This window comes from Jaculus jaculus, chromosome 4, assembly GCF_020740685.1.
Source record: "Jaculus jaculus isolate mJacJac1 chromosome 4, mJacJac1.mat.Y.cur, whole genome shotgun sequence".
Lineage (NCBI taxonomy): Eukaryota > Metazoa > Chordata > Mammalia > Rodentia > Dipodidae > Jaculus > Jaculus jaculus.
The window spans coordinates 173,850,851-173,877,231 of NC_059105.1; the positions used below are offsets into that span (position 1 = coordinate 173,850,851).

Here is a 26,381-nt window from a genome sequence, read left to right on the forward strand (position 1 = left end):
GGATGTAGGAATATATGTATTCAAATTACTTCTCTTCTCTGAGTTCTTGGGGCCAACATTTGTGTACATTTGTGTACATTCTATCTGTGATTTGTATGCTTGTCAATAGATTGGCACAAATACTATAACATCTTCTATTACTAACCCAGAATTCTGGGGTCTCAAGAAGGACTTATTATGATGAAAAGATCCTAAAGATATGTAAATGTTCTCTTCAGGGAAATTTACTACAGTACCCAATGTTTATATTTTTCATACTCTTCTTTAAGTTTTATGCATTTCATGCTGTTAAGAATCTGGTCTATATTTTTGTGTAATTTGCATGGACTACAGTTAAAATACTAAGAGAAACTTAGATGACCTTGAGACTAAATTATAACTCACCAGGTGATAAGTTCAACAATTCCATAACTCAGCTATACTGATAGGCCATAAGGCTTTAAAATGTTCAGTGTAAGTATAGTAGATGCATAAATCTCAGATGAATGAGGGAAGCGGAAATGGGAGGGCACGGATTAACAGGAGGATTAATATGGAGGTTATTTTTAAGAAAATTGAAGATAGATTTTTGCTTTGGGATGTGGGAAGTGGATGGATGGAGTGGATGGAAAGTGGCCTTATATGCTATTTTCAACTGCTTCTAATCAAACTTTAAGTAAATAACTGTGGAAATAGCTATTGATTCTTGCTTACAAGTTAAGGCCAAAGACATTAATCAAAGAGACAGAAGATTAATTTTTATTGTTACATAAACATAGAGAATTAGAAGTTAGAGGCTTATTTCCACATTCTAGGTGTTTTACTTTTTATTTTGATTAAATAACTTAGAAAAATGGAGCTGAGAATCTGGCAGTGCACCAAGGAGAGAAACATCTTCACAACTCCGTGATGGTAGATAAAAGCTCACTGAAAGTTAAATGTGCTCATTTCGACGTCAGCCATATACTCCCCACACCTGGTTATACACTTTTGAACTGAAAATTCTAACCACACCTCTCATACAGGAAAGCTGCTAAAGGAAATATACTGTAATAAAATGAGAAACCAAAGAGAAATAGATGAATATCTAGATGCATGTACCTGACAAAATTAAACCAAGGTGAGATAAACTATTCAGTGGATATATAGCAAGAGAAGAGATCAAAACAGTATAGGACCCAGAGAATGGGAAGGAATGCTTTGGAACATACATAAAAATTGTCGATATCTTTCTGTAAACCTCCCTAATAAAAGAAGGCCAGGTCCAAATGGATTCACTAATGAATTTTAACAGACTTCCAAACAAAACTAACACAAAACATCAATGCTTCTCAACAATCCCATAAATCAAAAAAGGAAAAAAAAAAAAAAAAAACGTTATCAAAGTCCCTTTATGAAACCCAGATTACAAAACCAGGGAAGCAACACAAAAGTGAAAATTACAGACAATCCTATATTCAACATTATCCTAAATGGGGAAAACCTCTAAGCATTTCCACAAAAAATCAAGAAAAATTGTTTTACTTTCTCCACTTTCATTCAATACAATATTAGAAGTTTTATCAAGATCAACAAAACAATAGAAGCAAAGAAAAGAGATACAAATAGGAAAGAAAGAAGTCAAAAAAATTATCTTTATTTACAGATGAAATGATTCTATACATAATACACTCTAGAGATTTCACCAGAAAACTATTAGAACCTATAAACACTTTCAGCAAAGTAGCAGTATACAACATTAACACACAGAAATCTGCAGCCTTCCTATATACCTATAACAAACAAACCACACATGGTCAGGAAACCAATTCTACCTGCAATTACCTCAAAAAACAAAATAAGCTGAGAACAAGTACAACCAAGGAGATGAACGCCCTCTGTAGTGGAAACTTTAAGATATTTGAGAGAGAATTTTAATAAGACAAAAAATAAATAAATAAAATAGGGTTAAGGAGATGGCTTAGTGGTTAAGGTGTGTGTCTCTAAAGCCAAAGGCCCCAGGTTCAATTCCCCAGGACTCACGTAAGCCAGATGCACAAGGGGGCACATGCTCTGGAGTTCTTGTGGCTGAAGGCCCTCATGCACCCATTCTCTCTCTCTCTCTCTCTCTCTCTCTCTCTGTGTGTGTCTCTCACTTTCACTCTTTCCCTCTCTCAAATTGATAAAAAGTTTTATAAAAGAGTTATAAAAAGCTGGCCGCAGTGGTGCGTGCCTGTAGCCCTAGCTGTGGGGGAATTGAAGACAGGAGGATTGCTTGACGAGGAGGTCTGGGCTACACAGGAATAGGGGCCACCAGGTTGCCTAAGGAGGGGTGAACTGGCCCAGGTCAGAAACTGAGAAGGTCCAAATAGAGTTGGAGGTATCACTGTAGCTGATTTTGAGGCCTATTACAGAGACTTGGTAACAACAAGAGCATAGTGCTGTGGGGCTGGCACAGAAATAGGCATGTGGATCAATGAAGTTCGACCCATACCCTTCTGATTTTTAAACTTTTTTTTTTTTTTTTTGGTTTTTCGAGGTAGGGTCTCACGCTGGTCCAGGCTGACCTGGAATTAACTCTGTCATCTCAGGGTGGCCTTGAACTCATGGCAATCCTCCTACCTCTGTCTCCCGAGTGCTGGGATTAAAGGTGTGTGCCACCACGCCCGGCTAAACATTTTTATTTGTTTATTTGTGTGTGAGAGAGAGTGTATGTGTGTGTGTGTGTGTGTGTGAATGGGCATGCCAGGGCCTCTAGCCACTGCAAATGAACGCCAGATGCATGTGTCATCTTGTGCATCTGGCTTAAGTGGGTTTGGGGGAATCCAATCAGGATTCTTAGACTTGTCAGGCAAGCGCCTTAACTAGTAAACTATCTCTCCAATCCCCTGATTTTTGACTGCAATGAAAAAGTACTCACTGGAGGAATGAAAAAAGCCCCTCTTACAAATAGTGTAAAAATTAGCTATATTTATATATAAGAATGAAACTATAATCTTATTTTTCTCCATGGACAAGAATCAACTACAAATGAATCTAAGACCTTAACCTCAGACCTGAAATTCTGATAGGGGAAATACTTCAATGTATGGGCTTAGGTAGAGAATTTCTGAACATAATTACAGTCCCTCAGAAAATAAGGAAAAAATTAACAAATGGAACCTCATGAAATTTAAAAAAAGAAAACATAAAACTTTTGTGCAGCAAAGGAAGCTGTTAAACGAAGATACAACCTAGAGAACAGTGAGGACTCTGCCAGATATGCATCTGACAGAGGATTAATATTCAGGATACAGACAGATCTGAAAAACTAAATAATAAAAAAAATAAACAACCCTATAAAAAGGGACCATGGAAATGAACAAAGAGTTATCAAAAACTAGAAACACAAATCACCAATAAATATTTTTAAAACTGCTCAATATCCTTCGCCACCAAGGAAATGCACATTACAGCCACTTTGAGATTTTATCTCACTAGGGACAGAATGGCTAGCCTCAAGAAATCAAATAACAAATGCTGGGGAGAGTGTAGGTAAAGGAGGACCCTTATTTACTGATGGTGGGAGCATAAAGTGGGGAAGCCTTTATGGAAACTAGTGTGAAGGTTTCACAAAGGCTAAAAGTCGAACTACCATATTAACTGGCTATACTATGCCTGGGCATATTCCTAAGGACTCTATATTTTATGTTAGAAATAATTGCTTATCTATATTTGTTGCTGCTGCATTCAAAATAGCTAAGGAATGGAATCTGCCTATATGTCCATGAACTGATGAATAGATGAATAGATAATGATGATGCTGTTTTTATATATTTTATATATATCATTATATACATATATATACATCATTACACACACACATATATAGATATCATATGCATATATAACACACACACACACACACACACACACACATATATATATATATATATGCATATATATATATGCACACACACATATGTGTGTGTGTTTTATTCAGCTGTAAGGAAAAATAAAACTATAAAAATCACAGAAAAAAATGAAAAAATGGACAGATCTGGAAAATATAATACTCAGCGAGGTAACCCTGGTTCACAAAGACAAACTCTGTATGGTCTCTTTCGTATAGGGGTTTTGGCTTCAAATTTGTAGCCTTGCATTTAAGTGGCAGTAATTGTTAGTGGAGGACAGGAAGCTGGAATGGGCTGCTGAGGGACAGGTGAAGCAGATGGACCGGTAGACTCCCACTGCTTATGTAGTTATAGAGGCAGATGACTGTGGGTGGGAAATTTTATGTAGGGCCAAGGGAGGGGAATGGAGGTGAAGAGAAAATGGGGGAGGGTTAACCAAACTAAAGATGTTATTAAAACATGGAAGCATTTTGTTTTAGCTAACTAAAATTTAGGGCTGGAAGCATGACTTAGAGGCTAAGGTTCTTGCCCGCAAGATCAAAGGACCCAACTTTAATTCCCCAGGACCCATATATATATATGTATGTATATGTATATGTATATGTATATGTATATGTATATGTATATGTATATGTATATGTATATGTATATGTATATGTATTATAGATAGATAGATAAATATGTGGGTATAGATACATAGATACATGAAGTGTTTATGTGTCTCTGTTTTTATAAATAGAAAAACAGTAGGGAGTGGTGGCATATGCCTTTAATCCCAGCACCTGGGGAGGCAGAGGTAGGAGGTAGGAGGATCTCCTTGAGTTTGAGGCCACCTTGAGACTACATAGTGAATTCCAGGTCCTGAGCTAGAGGGAGACCCTACCTCAAAAAGTCAAAGAAATAATAATAAAAATAAATAAAAATAAATAGAGAAACAGAGAATGAGAGTGGAAATTTTTTCTACCTGTGTCTTCAGGGCCAACATTGTGCTTGCTGTATAATTTTTAGTCCACATGTATGTAGTGGAATTTATTTATTTATTACCCATCTTGCTTAGCTGGCTGGAGTTATGGATAGAATAAATCAGAGCAGTTTTTACAAATTTTTGCTTCACATCTTGACCTAACTAGCCAGTAACTTCATGCATTTTGGTGACGATATTGTCCAGGGTGCTGGCGTCTCTCAAGCACCTCCTGGCCTTTTCAGTGATGCAAAGACAAGGTTTCCCCACACAGGAGGCGGGGGGTGTATGTAAGTGAATTGCAGGCTACCAGTTGCAAAATTACATGTTCAAAGAATCCATAAAGCCCCAAGAATTTGTAACATTTGTGTAAAAAACATGCAAACTAGATCAGACAATTTAGTCTATTATTTGGCCTTCACTGGAGAAAGCTGACACACACTCCCCTGAGACTCTCATTAAATAAGCAACAACAATTGTACAAGTCACAATAGGAGATCACTTAACAAGGAGATTTCACACCAGGAAAGGTATTTAAATTCACGGCACTTACACTCCATTTATGTCCCACTTAAATCCTCATTTTCCAATCAAATAAGATTCTGTATTATTTACCACCTTACTTAGACTATGAAACAATCTCAGACTTTTCCTTTTTGTGATATATGGAACTGACGTACCTCTCCTTTATTCACACTGGAAGCACTCAGGGTCCTGTTTTCAATCTTCTGGTACATAGGATCCCCCAATAACTAGTTTACAGTCATAATCACAGAGAAGAGTAGCTTAAAGTATGAACTTGGAAAGAAAAATTTTTTTTTTTATTTTTATACCTTCCATAATTACTATGACAACAGGCTTCTTAGGTTATTCTTTTTTAGTATTTTATTTACTTGTTTATTTGTCAGAGAGAGAGAGAGAGAAAGAGGCAGATAGAGGGAGAGACAGACAGAATGGGCACACCAGGGCCTCTAGCCACTACAAATGAACTCCATCCAGGTTCATGAGCCACCTTGTGCATCTGGCTTACACGGATCCTGGGCAATTCAGTCTGGTTCCTTAAGCCTCACAGGCAAGCAAGCACCTTAGCCACTAAGCCATTTCTCCGGCCCTTAGGTTACTGTCTTAAGGAAAACATTGTCTGAGGAATGACCCCACAAAATATGTGAGGTAAGAAAGAACTGTTGATTGTAAAGATCCTCCCTACAAAAAGCCTATATTTTAACATAAACAATAAACACCTTTATATCATAGGCTAAGGATGGTTTATTTGCCTTTCTGGTATGTGATCTTCCTCAGATAGGACCCCAGCTCCTGGCCAGGTCTCCATGCAGTGCAGGCCAGAAGCTTGCCCTGCTGAAACTGTTTCTCCAGAAGAGGGCTGATTTTAACTTAAAAGTATGGAATGTTTCTCTAATTTGCATGTCAGCCTTACACAGGGGCCATGTTAATCCTCTCTTTTTATTGTTCCAATTTTAGTATGTGTGTTACCATTCGGTCATGAAAGTATTATGTGTTCAGTGTTTTAAAAAGAATGTAAAATGATCTAAAGCACATATTTAATCACTCCTTCTAATATTTTCTCCCATATGTCAATTTCAGATTGTGAACAGCATCGTGTTTTTCCAGCTGACTCTTCCTGTCATGGTTATGTCTCTCCAAACGCACAAACTCACTATCACCGATGGTTTAAATCGTTTTCATTATTTAATTTTGAAAAGCACTGTCAGAGGCAAACATTTTAATGATTTGTTGGATATTTAGTGCTCTGCCCCAAGTAGTATTTTCCTTTCTCAAGAATTTGTCTTCCTGTTCTAACGACCGAGCATGTGGAGAGAGAGAGCTCTCTTGTAACTCCTCACTTCTCTGTCCTTTGAGATGGCTTTCCCTGAAAGCCTGCGTGGGAGGGAGCAGGTCAGATTTTCCTAGCACAGCAGCAGAGCGGCTGCCACCTAAGTCAAGTGGGCTGATGAAAACCTGTCTTGAGGATTTGGAGAAGTATATCTGACAGAGCAATTTGGATTCCCTCTCGTCCTAGAATGAGAAGCCCTCTCCACTCGCCATCAACAACGTCTCCACTTCAGGGAAAAATGGGCTCAGCAAAAAGGAAAGAAATCAGAGAGGAGACCAACTAACTGCAGACAGAATTTCAGTGTTGTTTTTGTTTTAACCAAACCAATGTCTAAACCATTTTGTCTACTATGGAATGTGGCCTGTAGCCTGATGGAATAGTTTCTGCTACAACCTCAAAAGTGCTGATGAGTAGAGTGTATACTGCTGCTCACCGACTCACAGACAAATCAGTAAGAGCTTAAATGTACACTCCCAGCATTTTACATTTTCACTAAAATATCATGTTCTTTTCACCATCTATACATTCCACATCTATGGAATTTGATCAATAATAACTACATTAGGGCTGGAGAGATGGCTTAGTGGTTAAGGCACTTGCCCATGAAGCCTAAGGACCCAGGTTTGATTCTCCAGGTCCCACGGTGGTATATGCTTCTGGCCTTTGGTTGCAGTGGCTAGAGGCCCTGGCATGGTCATTCTCATCCCCCCTGCTTCTGTCATAAATAAATAAATAAATAATAAACACATCAATCATAATAGAAAAAAATTGTATTTGTACCTAGCAAGTACAGATATTTATGACAAGCATTTTCATTTTATTTATTTTTCAGTTATAAATTCTAAGTCACCTAGAGATTGTTCAGTATATGGGAGGGATGTATATAGACTATAATGCAAGTGACATGCAATTTTGTACAAGAGCCTTTAGTATACCTAGAGTTTGGTATTTGTTGAGGATCTTGCAACCAATCTTCAAAGGATAGGGAAGGATCGCTGAGTTTACTTTCATAGGTCAGTTTTGGATGTGAGGGCGATCTGGCTGCGACATCTGTCGCCTCACTGATCGCCTGGGCTGACTTTGCTGATCTGGCTGGCTGGGCAGGTGACCCTTCCTCCTTCAGCACTCCAGGTGTGTCCCTGCTGAGGCTGTGCTCGCGGCTGAAGAGGACGAAGAGGACGGCCTGCCCTGAGTAGAGCAGGACCAGACCTCTGTCAAGGATACGGAGTAGCTGCACGCCCGCTGGAGCCTCCAAGCAAGCTGTCACACGACCGTGTTCCTCATGTGTTACTATCGATGTGACTGACATGTTCAGTGTTATATTCTGGTGTTGTGAATTCTCACTCTATTTATAATTGTCTTTATTCATATGATCTGCTTGTTTATGTCTAAGTATGTGCTCATTTGTACACATGCTATGCATTCATAGTGCATTTCTAAATAAACAACCTGTATTTTTTTTTTGTTATAGTGGTTACCTTGTAAAATATACTAGTAATTTCTTTCTTGGAACTTTAGCTATTAATTTCCTTTCACAGAAAATATAGCATGTGTGCTAATCTTCCTTTTTCCTCCTCCAGTACAATTTAGCCAGCGCGTTCTTTTTCATAACATTCCTTTTCCTTCGTATGTTTAAATGTCTGTTTTATCTCCCAGTCGTATATCAGGTTATGACTCCACATGTTAAAATTGAGGCTATGTAGTTTGTATCCATTCCCTCTGTTTGTTTACCCTTTGTGGTGAACAGAACAGAATGCCCCCTACAGATCCCGGTGCCGGGATGCTGAATGCTCGGCTGCTGGTGCCGCGCTGGAGCGCGGGCTTTGCTGTAGCGGGGTCTCCACCGTGCGGCGCTGCCTGCTGCTCCCCTCTCCTCCCTCCCCGCGCGGTGAGGGGCTGGTTCTGGGTCCTGCTCCTGTTGTGCTTTCCCTGCGATGTCGAACGGTGACATCTGGAGCCTTAAGTCAAAAGAAATTCCTCCTTCTCTAAATTGCTTTGGGTCAAGTATTTTGTCCTAGTGCTGAGAAAATAGCAGAAGAGCTTCCAAGTTTTTGTCACAATACTTGTTAGTCATATTAAACTATATAACAATATACTTTAGAGCTGAAGAGAGGTGGCTTAGTGTTTAAGCGCTTGCCTGTGAAGCCTAAGGACTTTGGTTCGAGGCCTGATTCCCCAGGTCCCACGTTAGCCAGATGCACAAGGGGGCGCACGCGTCTGGAGTTCGTTTGCAGTGGCTGGAGGCCCTGGCGCGCCCATTCTCTCTCTCTATCTGTCGCTTTCTCTGTCACTTTCAAACAAATAAATAAAAAGAAATAAAAAATATTTTTTTAATATTTTGTTCATTTTTATTTATTTATTTGAGAGCAACAGACAGAGAGAGAAAGAGGCAGATAGAGAGAGAGACTGGGCACGCCGGGGCCTTCAGCCACTGCAAAAGAACTCCAGATGCGTGCGCCCCCTTGTGCATCTGGCTAACGTGGGTCCTGGGGGATGGAGCCTCGAACCGGGGTCCTTAGGCTTCACAGGCAAGCGCTTAACTGCTAAGCCATCTCTCCAGTCCTATTTTTTAACATTATACTTTAACTTGTATATGATTTTTATTTATTTCTTTGACAGAGAGAACGGAGGTGGGGGGAAGAAAGGTAGAGAATGGCTTTACAGGCCACTTGACCACTAAGCCATCCCTCCAGCCCTTTTATATGATTTTATATGATTTTTAATCTTAGTACTAACATTCTGTAGTGAATGTTTACCACTAAATATGTTATTTTAGGTTCCCTGTGGTCTTTGTTCAGTTGGTTTGTCCCTAGCTGATTATTTAAACAGGATTAGGAAAAACATATCCTGAGCTCTATGGTTGAAGATATTATCTTCTCACTATACATCAGAAGATAGGTTGAATATAAAATAGGTTGTTCTTCCTAATTGTTTTGTAGATTTAATCTATTTCATTCATAAATGGAGAAGTCAGAAGCAATTCTTATAAGGTGACTGGATTTTTAAATTTTTATTTATTTATTAAAGAAAGAAGGAGAGAGGGAGAAGGAGAGAATGGGGGTGCCAGGGCCTGAAGCCACAGTAAATGAACTCCAGATGCATGCAGCATCATGTGCATCTGGTTTACATAGGACCTGGTGAATTTAACCTGGGTTCTTAGGCTTCACAGGCAAGCGCCTTAACTGCTAAGCCATCTCTCCAGCCATGATTTGATTTTTTTGGGTTTCTTAAATATTGTATTAATTTTTTTTATTTGAAAGTAATTTTATTTATTTGAGAAACTGATAAAAAACGAGGCAAAGAAAGTGGGGAGAGAGAATGGGCACACTACGTCTACAGCCACTGTAAACGAACACACACATGTACCGCCTTGTGCATTTGGCTTACAGGAGTCCTAGGGAATCAAACCTAGGTCTTTTGACTTTGCAGGCCTATGCTTTAACCACGAATTCATCTATGCAGCCCTTTATTGACTTGTTTGCACATTGTAGTTTTGTGAGATAAGTCTGTATATTGATATGGCTTGTGAGTTTCTTGCCACTATTTTGCTCCTTCTGCATGTTGCTTAGGCCTCCTTTTATTTGGAGAATATTTTCTTGACCTTCACCGTTATTTCTTTCATTTCATTTCCTCTTTATGATATACATTTTGGTATATTGTTATTTTTATTTCAGGTCTTCACTATTATTTCATTTCTTCTCTCCTCCCTCCCACAATGCCTTCCTTGCCATGTTGCTCTTACTTTCCTCTTTCGAATGATGATTTAAGAATTTACCCTTTTCCCTCCCTGAGATTGACTTATTCTGAAGAAGGTTAAAACAGAAACTAGCTTGGTGTGGTGGTGTGCCCCATTAATGCCAGTATCAGAGGTTCATGAAGGAATACCATTGTGATTTCAAAACCACCCTGGGCTGTAGAGTGAGTTCTGGGTCAGCCTCGGCTTGAGTGAGACCAACCCTGCCTCAAAGCAAAGAAACAAACAAAAACAAAACATATATAGGTTTTAGGGAGATGTTTTCAGTGGATAAAGTACTTGCTACTCAAACTGGAGTACCTGGGTTTGAATCACAGATCCCATGTAAAAATCCAGAAGCCATGGTGGGCCTCTGTAATGGTACCATGCTCATGTTGTGGGTGAGGTGGGAGATGGAGACAGAATTTCCTACAAGCTTCTGAGAAACCCAGCAGAAAACCAGAGGATCCAGAGCTGGAAACCCTGCCTCCAACGTAGTGTACCAGGAGTCCAGCTCCTAAGTCATCCTGAGACTTCCATGCTTACACCTGCACCTGCACACACACACACACTCACACTTACACACTCACATCATTTACAAAAAGAAATCAGAAAAAGTAGTGCCTAAGGATACATACAAAACAAAACTCAGTCATCGTTTCTTTCCTTTTTTTCTACTTTTGCTTTATGAACAATAATGCTTTGCTGTGTTTTAAAAATTCACAGTGACCTCACCTGCTGGGAAACAGGAGATTTCTGATATTACATTTGTTTGAATTTTCCTCCATCCTTCCTGTTTCTCTTTCTTCCTTTTTACACTTTTATTTGTTTCATATTTCCTTTGGCTAGTACTAATTTTTCCTTGATACTGCCTGGGTCTTTTACATTTGAATATAGTAGTCATCTTATAAGGATGGTACTTTTGTGCCTTCGAGTTGCAGGCTCAATGCTGGTTTGGGTAAAGGGTGAAGAATATAATTAAAGACAAAAACAGTACTATACTTTTTATAGACAGGTTATTCTGGGCTCTTAGTGGGAAAAAGTATTAGATAAGTACAGGATCACCATACTTAAGAAATTTATATAGATAACTTCCTCCTATAGAAAAGGTTCTTAGGACTAGAGAGATTGCTTAGCTGTTATGGCACTTGCCTGTGAAGGCTAAGGACCCAGGTTCAATTCCCCAATATGTAACTCAGATGCATATGGTGGCACATACCTCTGGAGTTCCTTTGCAGTCACTAGAGACCCTGCTGAGCACATTCTCATTCTCTCTCCTCTCTCTATCCCTCCATCTCTTTCTCTCACAAATAAAACATACGTAAAGGAAAAGAATCCATAAACTTGACTTTCTAATATTTCCAATTTTCAATGCAAGATGCCAATGTTCTTGGGAGGATAAATTTCATTATGAAGTTTAAGTTTCATCTGTTTTAAAGAAATCTGAGGAATACCATAATCCCTCCCTGGTAGTTAGTGTCTGTTTATGGTCACAACACAGGTTCAATATCCTTGGGATCGCAGGCTAAGCACTCTGTGCTCAGTAGTGCCCTGCTCCAAAACTGCTACTACAAAGAGACAATCTTCATTTTCATATGAGAGTGGGGATTAAATATTGGTAGGTCAAATTAAAAGTTCTAGTGTGACAATAGCATGTTACATTTGCATTGGGATTACAAAGTACTCTTTCACACTCATTTTACTACATATTCAAAACTTTCCTAAGAAAAAAAAATATGATTCATATTTAAAGACATAGAAACATGTACTCACAGATGCTCCATTGGACAGTGCAATAGCATAGGTTTAATTGTATAAACATTATTAATTTGGGAAAAATTTGATGATGTAGTCCCTCTTTTAGCCAGAGACAAGTGGGAGGTTAACATTGCAGAACATAATCTTTGTCTCCATAGGATTCATACCTGGTTCCCAGCTCCAGATATTGGTTCCTTGACACTGAGCAGATCTCTTAGCCAATCAGAAAGCCATTGGTTTCCCACCAAGGCTGTGTGCCACCATTGCACTGGTGTGTACACCTTGTCAGGGCGTTTGCTTCTGAGAAGCGTACACCCCTGCTTGCTCACACTGTTGTTGGCCACTTCCTCCCTCTCCTCCACCCCCACTCCCTGCCCCATTCCCTAGTCACTTCACCGCACTAAACAGATCAACAAGCTAGGGACTGGCTCTCTTCCGGATTCCAGCTGGACCTCTGCTCTGCACCAGCAGCATATGGTGTCTTCAGCAATAGAGTCTTACCTTTTACCTCAGGCTGGTAACCAAGTCCTTTGATGGAAGCCTGTCTTGTTTTGGGGGCCAAGTATGTCTCCCTGATCATCAGCTCACTGTAGCAATCGATTTCTGGTGCTGAGAGTTACAGACCTGATCTATAAAACTATTTAAGGTTAGGCTTCATCCCACCCTCTCCAGGGCCCTTTTTTTTTGTAAGGTCTCCTCCCATATTTCTGTTGAGGGTTCAATATTTTAGTTTACCTTCCAGGATAAAGGTTTCTAAGGTACCAGTTCATTTTGGATTTAGTTTTGTGTTTGTCTGTCCCAGACCTCGCTTCCCCTCTCCACAAACCCTCCTAACCCTATTGTCTGGGCCATGAGCTGACTATCCTGCAAAGCAGCATCTCAAGCTGATCTAGGTTAGGAAACATGTGGCATGTGTTTTTCTGTGACTATGTGTGTTCACTGAGTATGATCTGTTCCAAATCTGTCCTTTTTTTTTTTTTTTTTTGGTAAGTTCTAATTTCATTGTTTCTTTTATTTTTCCATCTGCTGAGTAGAATTTCATTGTGTAAATGTACCACAACTTCGTTCTCCATTCATCCAATGATGGACACTTGGGTTGATTCCAGTTCTTAGCTATTATGACTTGAGCAGCTATAAACTCCAGACCTCTCGTTCTTCCTTTGACAGAAAAGATGACTCACATGGTGCAGGAGAGACGGGCGAGGGTAATAAAACACATGGTCAAACCACAAGGACGAAGGCCCAAGGATAATTTAGTGCCTCTTATGCTTCCTCCATTTCTTCTGTGAAGATGGAATCTCTCACGAACCCAGAGCTGCTGTCTCTCTGTGTTTGCTTTTCCAGAATGACAAATCAGGAGGCCCAGGGGCCCTTCTGTGTCCAGCCCACAGGACTGGTGTCCCATGTGTCCCTGGCTCTGTATGTGATGCAAGATCATGAACTTGAGCTCTCATGTTTGGGTGGCAGACACTCATCACCTGCATCATCTCCCCAACCCTTGATGTTAGCTTTGGAAGCTGTGTCATTTTTCCTTAGAAATGGGCTGTATGTTTCTTTTTAAGTTGACTGTGAAATTGTAAATCGTGGACGTTAAAACCATAAGTAACATTAACATTTTACAGCCACATCTTATTTGCTATGGAAAATATGGACTATATAACTAGTTACCTGATTTGATCAATTAAAAAACTAAAGTAGATGGAGGGGCTGGAGAGATGGCTTAGTGGTTAAGCACTTGCCTGTGAAGCCTAAGGACCCCAGTTTCAGGTTTGATTCCCCAAAACCCACGTTAGCCAAATGCACAAGGGGGCACATGTGTCTGGAGATCATTTGCAGTGGCTGGAGGCTCTGTCGTGCCCATTCTCTCTCCCTCTCTCTGCCTCTTTTTCTCTCTGGCTCTCTCAAATAAATAAATAAAAACAATACTTCTTTAAAAATATATAAAAATAACAATGAAGTAGATGGAACCTCACTGTTCTATATTAAAATGAGCAGCATAAAATAAACTTGCTTTATTCTTTGACCAATTATAAAAATACATTTAAAAAATTTTTAGGTGAGTTTTCATTAATATTTTAGGTTTGGGGGAAATTTAGAAAGTGGGAACTTTAAACAGTGAATATCATTTTATCAGAAATTGCAAGATTTGAACCAACACTCAATCTATTATTATTTCCATTTCCTTTTATCTTAAAATAAGAAAGGCAAAAGTAATCAGAAAAAAATAAAGTGTTTCCCCTCAGTTCTCATGTATTAAGAACATGGGACAGAAACATAATAACAAACCTACCTGTATTAGTTGAAAATATCATTTAGAGAATAAAAAAAAAACATTAGAAATGAAAAACTGTCTAAGATGAAGGATGCAGCTCCAATGTTTAAGGACCACCTAAGTAGAAATATTTTAAATTTTTTTCTCAATTTTCTTTTCTTCAAAATGAAAAACTTTGCAGTTATTCACCCTGTAAGATTGTCCCATGCTTTAAGTGAGATACATCGAGTATAGCACTTAGTGCAATTTAGGAGCATGATAACTATGTAATATGTGTTCATTGTTGTTTATTTTTTCTGTCTTTAAGAATCTGCTATACATAATGAGCATTATGAAATGATAGATAGACCCTGGAAAATGGAGGCAATTCCTTACGATCCAGAAAAATGTGTCACAAGGTGCTCCCTTGGCTTTCCAGTTCTCCTCTAATGCCTCATGCCAGACAGAGGTCTCTGTGCCTGTAGTTTCTCTCAGTTTGGACTGGTTTTCATTTTCCTTATCTCTCTGAGTATTCACTAGACATGTTTCTTGTTATGCTCCATTTCCCAAACTCCTGCCGTACAGCCAGCACATCTGCAGAGATTCATGAAGACTCAGTTTGAATCACTGCTTTGGATGCCAAACGCACAGATAAAATGACATAGGATTTTGAAAACTATGACCAAATGCAGTTCTTTAAAATCATATGGCTTAGCAGAGGTGCCCACTGGAACACTTGGATTAAAAATGAGATGAGCTCTTGTACTACCAGCCTGAATTTCATATTTTATATTAGGAGTCATGTCCTATCACAACCTTAACTTAAATAGAAAATCAAGCAGTGGAGTTGAATTTGAGATAGCATCAAAGAAGAGCTTCCTACCTGGAGATGAAAGTATTAGGGTCCCTTGAAACAAAACAGTGTGGATACCAGATGGCCTCCTTACCTTTAGTATCATTCTCTATAGTCTCTGGTAATTATAATGATTTTTTCTACTTCATTGAAATTATACTTATTTTATTTTCTTTGTCTTTCATGTAGATCCTTATCATTCTCTTAAAATTTTTAATACACAATACTGCAAGCAAAAAGTTAATATGTCAAATTCTGCCCACTGTAAAGTTGGACTGTAGCATAGAGAAGATCAATGTGTACCTAGCAGTGTGTGTATGTGTGGGTGGGTGTGTGTGTGTGCACGTGTGTGTAGGGGACAGAGGACTTTTTTTGGAGTCATTCCTTACCATGCATCCCATTTTGAAGCAGAATTTCTCTCTTTCCTCACCATTGTTCTCTTTTGTGCTTCTGTGAGTTTCCCAGCTTTGATGGAATTCTCCAGTGTGTGCCTCTAGTCTCCATCATGGCTTCCGGGTGTGTTAATGTGGGGTCTTCAGAACAGCTTTGATGGAATTCTCCAGTGTGCGCCTCTAGTCCCCACCATGGCTTCCGGGTGTGTTAATGTGGGGTCTTCAGATCAAACTCGCACATTCCAACTTGAGCAACAAGTGCGTTATCCATCGAAGTGCCCTCCTGGACACTGAAACACTGGAACAGGAGGATCTTCACTTATTCTCTTCCCAGCCCCTCTCCTGTGTCCACACTCTTAATCCAGCCCCTCTCCTGTGTCCACACTCTTAGTCCAGCTCCTCTCCTGTGTCCACACCCTTAATTGGCACACCAAAAGGCTAGAAGTCACGTACAGGCATGTCATCATCTGCTGGTACAAAATATCACGGTTAATATAAATTATCTGACAAGAGTCAAGTGTCTTTGATTACAGATATATTATCATCCTTAATGTAAAACTAGGCTTTAGCTAAGCTTGGAATTAGAAAATCAATGACTTCTTAAACATCCTAAACCATGATTGGTACTCATATGGTCCAAGACTGTTCTTAGCAGCAAGTGTGCTTTGAATGTGGGATGACGTAGAGCTGAGTAGGGGAGGTCAGTGGAGGGAAGTGGCACTTCCCTGCAGCTGTTTTAAATGGCATCCTCTTTGTGTCGATGCCAGAGTCGGTTATGAGACACTTCAATCCCCTCTCCATCACTCACCCCTCCATTCATTTTCGACTAACTTACCTCAACTGGAGATCAAGGAGAGTTTGTGTGACCAGGCTAAAACAATGTGCTAGCATCAATTTACCTTTCATCTAAACATTGTAATATGTAAAAATGAATCATGAATGGATATGTAAAATGTCAAGGTATAATGCATAGAGTTTGTCATATCAAATACAGATATATAATGCAAGATAACAATTATTTTGTTTTTTAAAAAGTGCAATGGAACTACAATGAATTATGATTATCTGGTATTTTTTTTAATAATTTTATTTATTTGAGAGTGACAGACACAGAGAGAAAGACAGATAAGAGGGAGAGAGAGAATGGGCGCGCCAGGGCTTCCAGCCTCTGCAAACGAACTCCAGATGCATGCGCCCCCTTGTGCATCTGGCTAACGTGGGACCTGGGGAACCGAGCCTTGAACCAGGGTCCTTAGGCTTCACAGGCAAGTGCTTAACCGCTAAGCCACCTCTCCAGCCCTTATCTGGTATTTTTACAAGTCTGCATGGTAATAGTATTCAGATGTCTATATCTAAGTCTAATTTCTCTCCCTGAGTTTATCAAACAAAAATTATGTTGCAGTCAGGTTTGCATCACTGGGAGAAAACACACTAACAAGAGCAGCTTGTGGGGGGTAAAAGGTTTAATTTGGCTTAGAGACTTAAGGAGAAGCTCCATGATGACAGTGTACATGATGGCATGAGCAGAGGGTGGACATCACCTCCTGGCCAACATCAGGTAGAGAACAGCAACAGGAGAGAGTGGCAAACATTGACAAGAAGAAGGTGGATATAACACCCATAACCCCTCATCCAACAATACACCTCCTCCAGGAAGCTTTAATTTCCACGTTGCCATCAGCTGAGGTCCTAGCATTCAGAACACCTAAGTTTATGGGGGACATCTAAATCATACCACCATAGATTCTCAGAAAATTTTCAAAATATATCTTAAAGAAACAAAAAGTAAAGGGAAAATAGCTAAGATTCACAAAATGAAATATAATTATGAATTTTCAAAATATGCTACCAATTTGATGATATAAACTAATATATAAAAGATAGATTTCAAATTATAAATTATAGATGTTATCATGAGTGTGTTGAGGCTACACACACGTTCAGGGAACTCGTCATGTCTATAGGGTGAACTCATTACCATAATTGAGGCTTTGGCGAAACTAGAGTCTGTGATTTCCATCAATAGACATGGATATAATTAACCAATAACCAGGAGGATTTGGCTCTCTAAAGTCACAGAATTGGCAGCATCTGCTGGAAGCACATCTGTTATATTACATATCTTACTGTCTCACTATGAGTAACAATCCAATGCACTTGAAAATATTTGCATGAAATTTGATTTTTGTATGTTCACACACTTAAAAACATTTTCTTTGATTGAGAGTAATTGATTTATGTATATCACATTATACACTCTTCATTCTACACAAATCAAATAAAATAAACATTTATCCAAGGCTACAATTTGCACATATGAAACTTTCTCTGTGTACATATCATTCATGAATAATAAGCATCAGATTAAATTTTGTGGACTTTAGAATCATCACATTTGCAAGGGATAGCATGCATGCACAAAATTATGTGAGAATGGTAATTCACTACTTATGTTGGATATGTCTGTATCTGTCCTCTACATAATGAGCCTGAAGCAAAGTTTTCATTGTAAACCTAATGCTCTGTATTCTTGCCCCACAGAGCCCTGTGTGTACTGGTTCCTGACCTTGAAGCAACCGCTGCTGCTGTTACAATGATTACTACTGCAGCACTTGACACTCCTAGTGGTGCTACTAATCCTACTCTCGCTACTACTTTTAGGATTGAGAAGCTGAGTGTTGGAGAGTTAAACCTGTCCTCAGGCTGCTTCAGTCATTCATTCAACACAGTCACTGACATCCTACTGTGTACAAGTTTTGTGCAAGATATTTGAAATATATACTTATAACTCTGCCTCAAGAAAGTGTTGCTACCTGATGAAATAGGCAATATAACAGACTGTGTCCTGTTGTGAAGCTGGCTTTATGTGCACACAGTTGGTATCCCATGTAACTTTGATCTTCATACACATTGATATATAATGCAGTGATTCCTAATAAGTAAGTATATGGTCGGTTTTTTGTTGTTGTTGGAACAAATTAACATAAACTAATTTTCACCAATTTTTATATCACAGAATTTGCTTAATTCTAATTAGAATGCAGAAAACTCTGTAATAAAACTAGTACATTCTTATGTTACTGTCATGTTACTTGAGCATCATATTTTTTTTTTTTTACCAAATATTGCTTCACTGAAAAGTAAAAGATTCTTCAATAACAAGAGAGATACTGAGAAATTATTCTTGAAAAATAACAATTGAGAGCTGAATGATTTTTCTCTTCATGTTCTTGGTTGCATTGTACATGGGCGATTTTTCCTAAAAACTAAAAAGAAATGTTGCAATGAAATATGTGTGTGTGTGTGTGTATATATATATATATATATATATATATATATATATATATATATATGTGTGTGTGTGTGTGTGTGTGTGTGTGTGTGTGTGTGTGTGTTGTGTATATACATATACATGTATATACATTTCATATATATGGCATATATTTTCCTAGTCTATATAATGATTGTGTTTAGATTTATTCCATGTTTCAGTGTAAAAAAATCATTCACTGGATCAGATTAATCTGCCTTAATTATAAAAGATTAATATGTCAAAAGAGAGCTGCAAAGAATGAATAGATGTATGCTTTGTTAGGTTCATTTTATTTTTGTTATTAGTGCTGGGTGTCATACATTTACATCATGCATGTTAGATTCATTTTATTTTTATGTTATTAGTGCTGGGTGTCATACATCTACATCATGCATGTTAGGCAAATAATACACCACTGAACTGTGTTTAGGTTCTTAAACAGCTTATAGAATATCTGTTCAGAGTTCTGTTAAAGGGCTGGTTGTGGTGGTGCATGCCATTAATCCCAGCACCTGGGGGCAGAGGTATGTGGCTCTTCATGGGTTTGAAGCCTCCCTGAGCCTACATAGTGAATTCCAGGTTAGCCTGGGCCAGAGTGAGACCCTACCTCGAAAAATCCAACAAAATTCTGTTTAAATGAGACTATATTTTAAGAATATCATGGTTAGGAAATACATCCCTGATGCTGAAAACTTAAAACAGGGGTAGTCATGTGCCCTAGGGGTGTAACGTCTGCTGTTGTCTGGCCAAATGTATATACTATGCTTATCAAACTGCCCAGTAAGCACTTCTGTTAATGTTCACACCCTTATATTAATGCTACTTTCACTTTTGGTAGAAAATCTTCTCTTTTCAGATGGCAGTGACCTTGGGAGGACTCAGAAGGCATCATGGTGATGGAAAGAAATGACCCCACTGCTCAGTATCGCAATATCTGTATCATACCTTCCAAGGCTCAGGGTCCATTGTGAAAGAGGTGGTGGAAAGAATGTAAGAGCCAAAGGAAGGGCAGGACTCCATACAACATGCTCCCTCTAGACACAAAATGACCTGGATATCCATGGCCTCACAGTACCTGACATTACCTGCATAAAAGGAGGAAAAGATCAAGACACCAAAAGTAAAAGAGAGACTGATTGAGATGGGGAGGGATTATGATGGAGAGTGGAGTTTCAAAAGGGGTAAGTGGGGGAGGGAGGGTATTACCATGGGGTATTTTTTATAATCATGAAAGTTGTTAATAAAAAAAAAATTAAAAAAAGAATATCATGGTTAATTTTGTTTGCACAAAAGAACTAATTTCTATGTATCAAAATAGTTCCCAAGCATATGAAAAATTATTTTAAAGCCAAATTGTAATATTTAAATTTTTATTTTCTTTAAATTCTATGTTAGGCTGAGTATCAACATAACTCCTTTGAGCTAAATCTTTGTAGACAAGTTTATTTCCTTTCTAGAATGAAGTCAAATGTGCATTAGGAAGGAAGAGTCAAATGATGCTGCTTTATGTGAATAATGCTGCACAGTTATGACTGACTAAATTCATGAGATTTTTGTTATTTACTTTTGTTTAAAATTCATGAGTTTTAGAGTGGATGGGAGACTATGGTTAAATAATAATCACCAGTAGCTCAGTGTAATTTTGGTTCCATAGTAGTGAATAATACAGCTGATATCACAGATGAGAGGATCGAAAGAACATTGCTAATGAGTGAGAAAGCCTAGTTGAGCAGGATGCTTACTTCCTAAAAACTTTGCTTATGGGTAGAGATTCTTAGATTATTTAACAACAAAAACTGAATGGAACAATGTGATGAAATGCATCCATTAAGAACTAAATAATTAAGTTAATGATTAACTAAAATTACTTCTATTAGTTGAAAGAAAACCTAGTTAAAACACTTAAGAACAGATTGATCTATTTTGCAGGGAAAGTTCTAATAAAAAAAAAAAAATGAAACCAATTGGAGATAGGGCAATTCTGGAAAATATCATCACTTCCTCCAGGAAAGGGGGCGCTTTAGTTATCTTCTCATTGTTGAGACAAGATAAAAGTAAGTTCAAGGGAGAAAGAGCTTATTTCATCTTACAGTCTCAGGCTCCATCACGGAGGCACAGGCACTTGGCAGGGGCGAGAGGCAGCTGGCCCCGTTCAGCAGCATGAGAATGATAAACGCCGGCACTGAGGCTGCTCTCCTCCTTCATAGACACTTCAGGACCTTCCTATAGTTGAGCCTTTCCACCTCAGCTAAGCTAATCAAGGCATGCCCAGAGGCTGGTCTGATACCATGTAGATAATCATACGCAGGTGGTTCTAGGTCCTGTCAAGTTGGCAATATAAAGTATCAAGGGAGAAATATGAAAGTCTTGTGGAGTAAAAATATAGGAACAGGAAAAATATAGTTATTATGGATGGAATGCATAATACTGACCATGACTCTGTCTAAAGGGAGTGAAGTTATTTTAGTTCCAATTGCATGTGTTAATATTTCAGTGGGAAACTATTTTTCGAAATTTTTTTACTACTATTTTCTTTTATTTCTTATCTTGTTTAAAGGAACTATCTACAGACCATTTTTGCTCTACCCAGGGTTCATTTGTTGACAGTAAGCAGAAAGGTTTAAAAGACAAAGGCAAACTATCACTGCATTTTGTAAACCTGAGAGAAGAAATTATGTGAGGAGGAGAGAGAATAAATTGAACAATGGGGAGTTCAGCACTAGGGAACCCTGGAAAATCGTAGAATTACACACAATACTTGGTTGATGGCTGTGTTGGCTTGATTCAGGTGTCCCCATCAACTCAGGTGTTCTGAATGCTAGGTTCCCAGCTGATGGAGATTTGGGAATTAAAGCCTCCTGGAAGTAGTGTACTCTTGGGGGCGGGCTTATGGGTGTTATAGCCAGTTTCCCCTTGCCAGTGTTTGGCACACTCTCTTGTTCCTTTCGTCCACCTTATGTTAGCCAGGGGGTGGTGTCCACTCTCTGCTCATGCCATCGTTTTCTCCTGTCATCATGGAGCCTTGGGCCTATAAGCCAAAATAAACCTGTGTTTCCCACAAGCTGTTCTTGGTTGGGTATTTTCTACCAGCGATGTGAACCTGACTGCAACAATGGCACTCTGTGCTCATGAACCAGGATGATGAGGAGAAATCTGAGGCAGTTGTGAGGACATCCATCTTCTCTTGCTTTGGACACTGGTGCTCCTGATGCTGAGGCATGTGGGCTGTGAGTCATTCCACTGCCTCTCCAGTGTCTCCAGCTTGCAGGTCGCAGGTCCTGCTTTCCAGAATTCTATGAGCCGACCTTGCATGGGAAACTACTTTCTGCCTATCATATATGCCCTGCTGCTGCTTTCTCTCGGGGGGTGGGGTGTCTATAATGCAATTATGGGCAGGAGTTCTTCATCAGCATAGGCTCATATCAAATGAGCACTGATAAGGACAGAGTGGACAACGTCTGTGACGAAGGGGACCGTTTCAGAAACCCATGTGTGTCACTCTATAAACAATGTAGATGAGTAACGTGAAAGACCCAGAGGAGGACCAGCTGAGCGCATGTCTCAAGAATGAACAAATTACAGAATATGCTGCACGCATTATGCACAGAATTTCACTTAAGGAAAATCAATGGTATCTTGTGAAGTCAACTTGTAATTAAATTTCACTTTGTATTATAGAAATAGATAAAATTATTAGGGGATGCAGAGATGTCACTTGCCTGCAAAGCCCAAGGACCTGGGTTTGATTCCTCTGTACCTACATAAAATCTGACGGAAATAGTAGTGCATGTGTCTGGAGTTTGTTTGCAGTGGCCACAGGCCCTGGTGGGAGCCCATTCTCTCTTTCTCCTCTCTCTCCTCTCAAATAAATAAATATTTTTGAAAACTATTAAATTTCTCCCTCAGTTAATGAATTTTTATGATTTTATCATATTAATAGAAATAAGAACATACTACTAAAAATGTAGCATAGTCAAATACAAATAGTATTGGTTATAACTGGATATTTGTAAAACAGTATCTATTTTTCTATCTCATTGATCATTCTTCCTTTGACCTCTTTTCTGGCTTTTAATTTGTAGGTGTTTCTCATTTTAGAGCTTTTATAGCATGTCTAACACATAATTTGATTGTTTTTAACCCAGACATTTGCACAGCAGGAATACAATCGACTCCTTAAACTTCCAGTTTACATCTCACCTCAGTGAATCCACCCTATTGAAAATTGGACTCACCTCTAATGCATCGTCAGTCTCCTTGTCCTCTTCTGTCTTGCACAGTGCTGGTACTTATTTTCTTGTATCTGCCTCCCTCCTTTAGACTGTAAGCTTCCCGCAGGCAGAATCCAGAGCATTGCTTACTCAACTGGCTCCCGCTGGAGCACGTGGGCTGACTGCTGCCTTTCCTTCGGAACTAAAATTCCTTTTTTTTCCCCCATGCCACAGCTTGTCACAGTTCTCGAGAGTAATTTGTTTGCATGGTTACAGAGGGTAAGATAGTCTACATCTGGATAAGCAAAAACTTAGGGGAGAAGCAAGAGAGAAGACAGAAAGAGAGATAAGAATATCCCTTCCTCTGTCTTCTTGTTTGACTTCAGCTCTCAATGCATTTAAAGAGATATCCACTTGCACTGGGGAGAAGAAGATTCTTTACTCTGTCAGAACTCTAATTTGAATACTTGTCTCACCTAAAAATGTTATCACAGAGACACCCAGAAAAAATTGTTAAGCCAAATGTTGTCCCAAACAGGGACCACATGGATCAAAGCTGTCTGTCAAAGCTCCAGAGGATGAGTTTCTCAGGTGCCAATGCCATGGTGGGACTGAGGCTGTGGAGACTGGAAGCTGTCAGTGTCCTGTCTTTGTTGACATAGGCTTTCTTTCTCTCTTTCTTTCTCTCTTTCTCTCTTTCTCTCTTTCTCTCTTTCTCTCTTTCTCTCTTTCTTTCTTTCTTTCTTTCTTTCTTTCTTTCTTTCTTTCTTTCTTTCTTTCTTTCTTTCTTTCTTTCAAACAGTGACTAAATGCCACAAAGTAGGTGGCAATGCCTTAACCGTATGCATGTTGTAAGGCTCAAAGGCCTCTTCCATCCTTGTCAAGGGGAATGCTAACCTCTGCTTTCATACAATGCTGCCATAGGTTTTCTTAAAGGAAGATTTCACTGGCCACATTTCAGGGCCACCACATATGGTGATATTATAATAGGTTATGAACTTAAGAGAGAGGGACAGAGCAAGCTCTTTCCAAAATTATTCTTGGCAGCCTAATCCTCATAAAATCAGTGTTCTGTAACTTGGACATCTGGTTTAGGAAATAGAAAAGGGTTTGATTTCCATATGGAATGACATCTAAAAAAACTTACTAGTCAATTTTTTTGGCAACCAAATAAATAAAAGGAGATGATGTCATGAGGAGCATTTATTTTATAGATTATGTTTACTATCTGTCATACTTGGTGGTTAAAAGGGTATAAGATTAGTCTAGAGCATTTTAGAAGCTCAGGTACTCCATTGGACATGTACATTTTCCTCCCTAAAATATTTTGCCTTTCCCATTTCACATCAATTTTGGCTCTCCTCTTAAATTTGTCTTCTGCTGAGAATCTTGCTTCTCTGGTGTGTTATGACAGCCATAATCATGCTCTGCCCCTGTGTTCTGAAATGGGGTGTGCACGTGCTTTGCTGACAGAACCAGCTACCATGCTTCTCCATGTTTTCTCCCCCAACATTCCTATCCATCTTCCACACCCTCACTCTCAACCTTCTCCATCAAGGTGACCCTAATCTGTTCACTTAGTGAGGTCTGTCGTGTCAAGGATTTCCTATCAGCCTACCCCAAGTTTTCTTCAGAATTCTAGTGTGAAGTTTTCCTTGGCTTAACTTTCTTTTCTTATTTTGCACGTGAAATGCATTTTCCCTATCAAGTCTCTTGCCTGTCTCATCCCATATTAATATATGCTTCTTAGGGGATATAAGATAATATACTCACTAGCACATTCATTAAGATATAGGAGTTCATCATTGATTACCTTCTATTTTTACTATAACCCTTCATTTCATACCAAAGAATGCCAAATCTACTGCTAAGATCCCTAGGAAGCAATTCATATTCATTATCCACCTATCGTCTATCTATCTATCACTATCATCATCTTCTTTATCTATCATCTACTATTTATCTTCCCCTCTGGTTTAAAAGAACCAGAGAAAGCTGTAGGAACAGCTTAGTGGTAGAACAGCTGCCTTGTGTGTATAAGGTCCTATGTTTAATCCTGAGCACAACAACACACTACACACACACACACACACACACACAGAGAGAGAGAGAGAGAGAGAGAGAGAGAGAGAGAGAGAGAGAGAGAGAGAGAGAGAAAGGAGAGAGAGAGGAGGGGGGAGAGAATGAGAGAACCCGGTGCCATTCTTTATTGGCTTTAGGGCCCTCTCTGACTCACCTGTTTGTTTATGCTGAATACTGGACGTTTGGGCACACTGTCTTTCACAAAGACTCAGGCGTTCATTGGTCCACCTAAGCACCGTGGTTTGCTGCGCTACATAGTTATCTTTGATTTCTCCTTATTTCACTCATGGGCACATTCACCTTGATCACCCTCAGCTGTGCACTCTGGGGTCCGCGGTTCAGACTTACTTCTTGTTTTCAAGTCATCAATCTTCCAAGCCCCACTCTATTCAGTATGTGGATCCCCCATTTCTGTTCCTGCAGACCACCTCAGAGCCAGCCTTTATCACTCCTCACCTGATCATGGTCAGGAGCAGGCTGTCATCATTTGAATAGCTGGTACTCATTTTGAAAGACCGACCTTTCCTAAGAAAATAAACGAAGAAAGAAAAGCCTGCCATCCTGGATTTGATTTCCCAGTAGCCACGTAAAGCAAGCTGTGTGCACCGTGTGCACAGCCCAGGATTCTGAGCAGACTGAGTGTGGGAAGAGCACACAGATGAGCAGCGAGTGGCACTGCCCCCGCGGAATGGCAACGGGAAGGTGGTCTCTGCTTCCATGGGGTAGTGACTGGTTCTCCAATCCTGTGGGTGAAGATACTCATGGCTTTCTTATGTCTTTCAGACCCAGGACGAGGTTCCACATTCAATGAATAATTTAAAAAATATGTCTTTCTTAGTTCCTTTTTCTTCCTTAATAGAGGTGAGATTCGCCAACATAATGTTAACTGTTTTGAAGTGAACATGACAGTGGTAGTTATTATGTTCATGGCATTCCATGGACCTTGTCTCATTTCAAAGCATGCTGTTTATTACAAAAAGAAATCCCATATGCATTAAATAATTTCCCTATTTCTCCTTTCCCTGGCCCCTGGAAACTATTACTTTATAGTCTATCTCTCTGAATTTACCTATTGTGAATTTTCCTATTAATAGAATACTACAATATGCCAAATTTTTGTTTCA

General features: G+C 39.2%; 2 non-coding genes across 2 annotated transcripts; both read right to left on the reverse strand.

Moving 5' to 3' along the window:
• Nucleotides 1–6,206: 6,206 nt before the first annotated feature.
• LOC123460453 lies at nt 6,207–6,314 on the reverse strand. Its single transcript, XR_006637013.1, has one exon. It is a non-coding gene; the product is annotated as a U6 spliceosomal RNA (small nuclear RNA).
• A 17,654-nt stretch (nt 6,315–23,968) lies between these two features.
• On the reverse strand, nt 23,969–24,091 carry LOC123460546. Its single transcript, XR_006637087.1, has one exon. It is a non-coding gene; the product is annotated as a U6atac minor spliceosomal RNA (small nuclear RNA).
• Nucleotides 24,092–26,381: the final 2,290 nt, after the last annotated feature.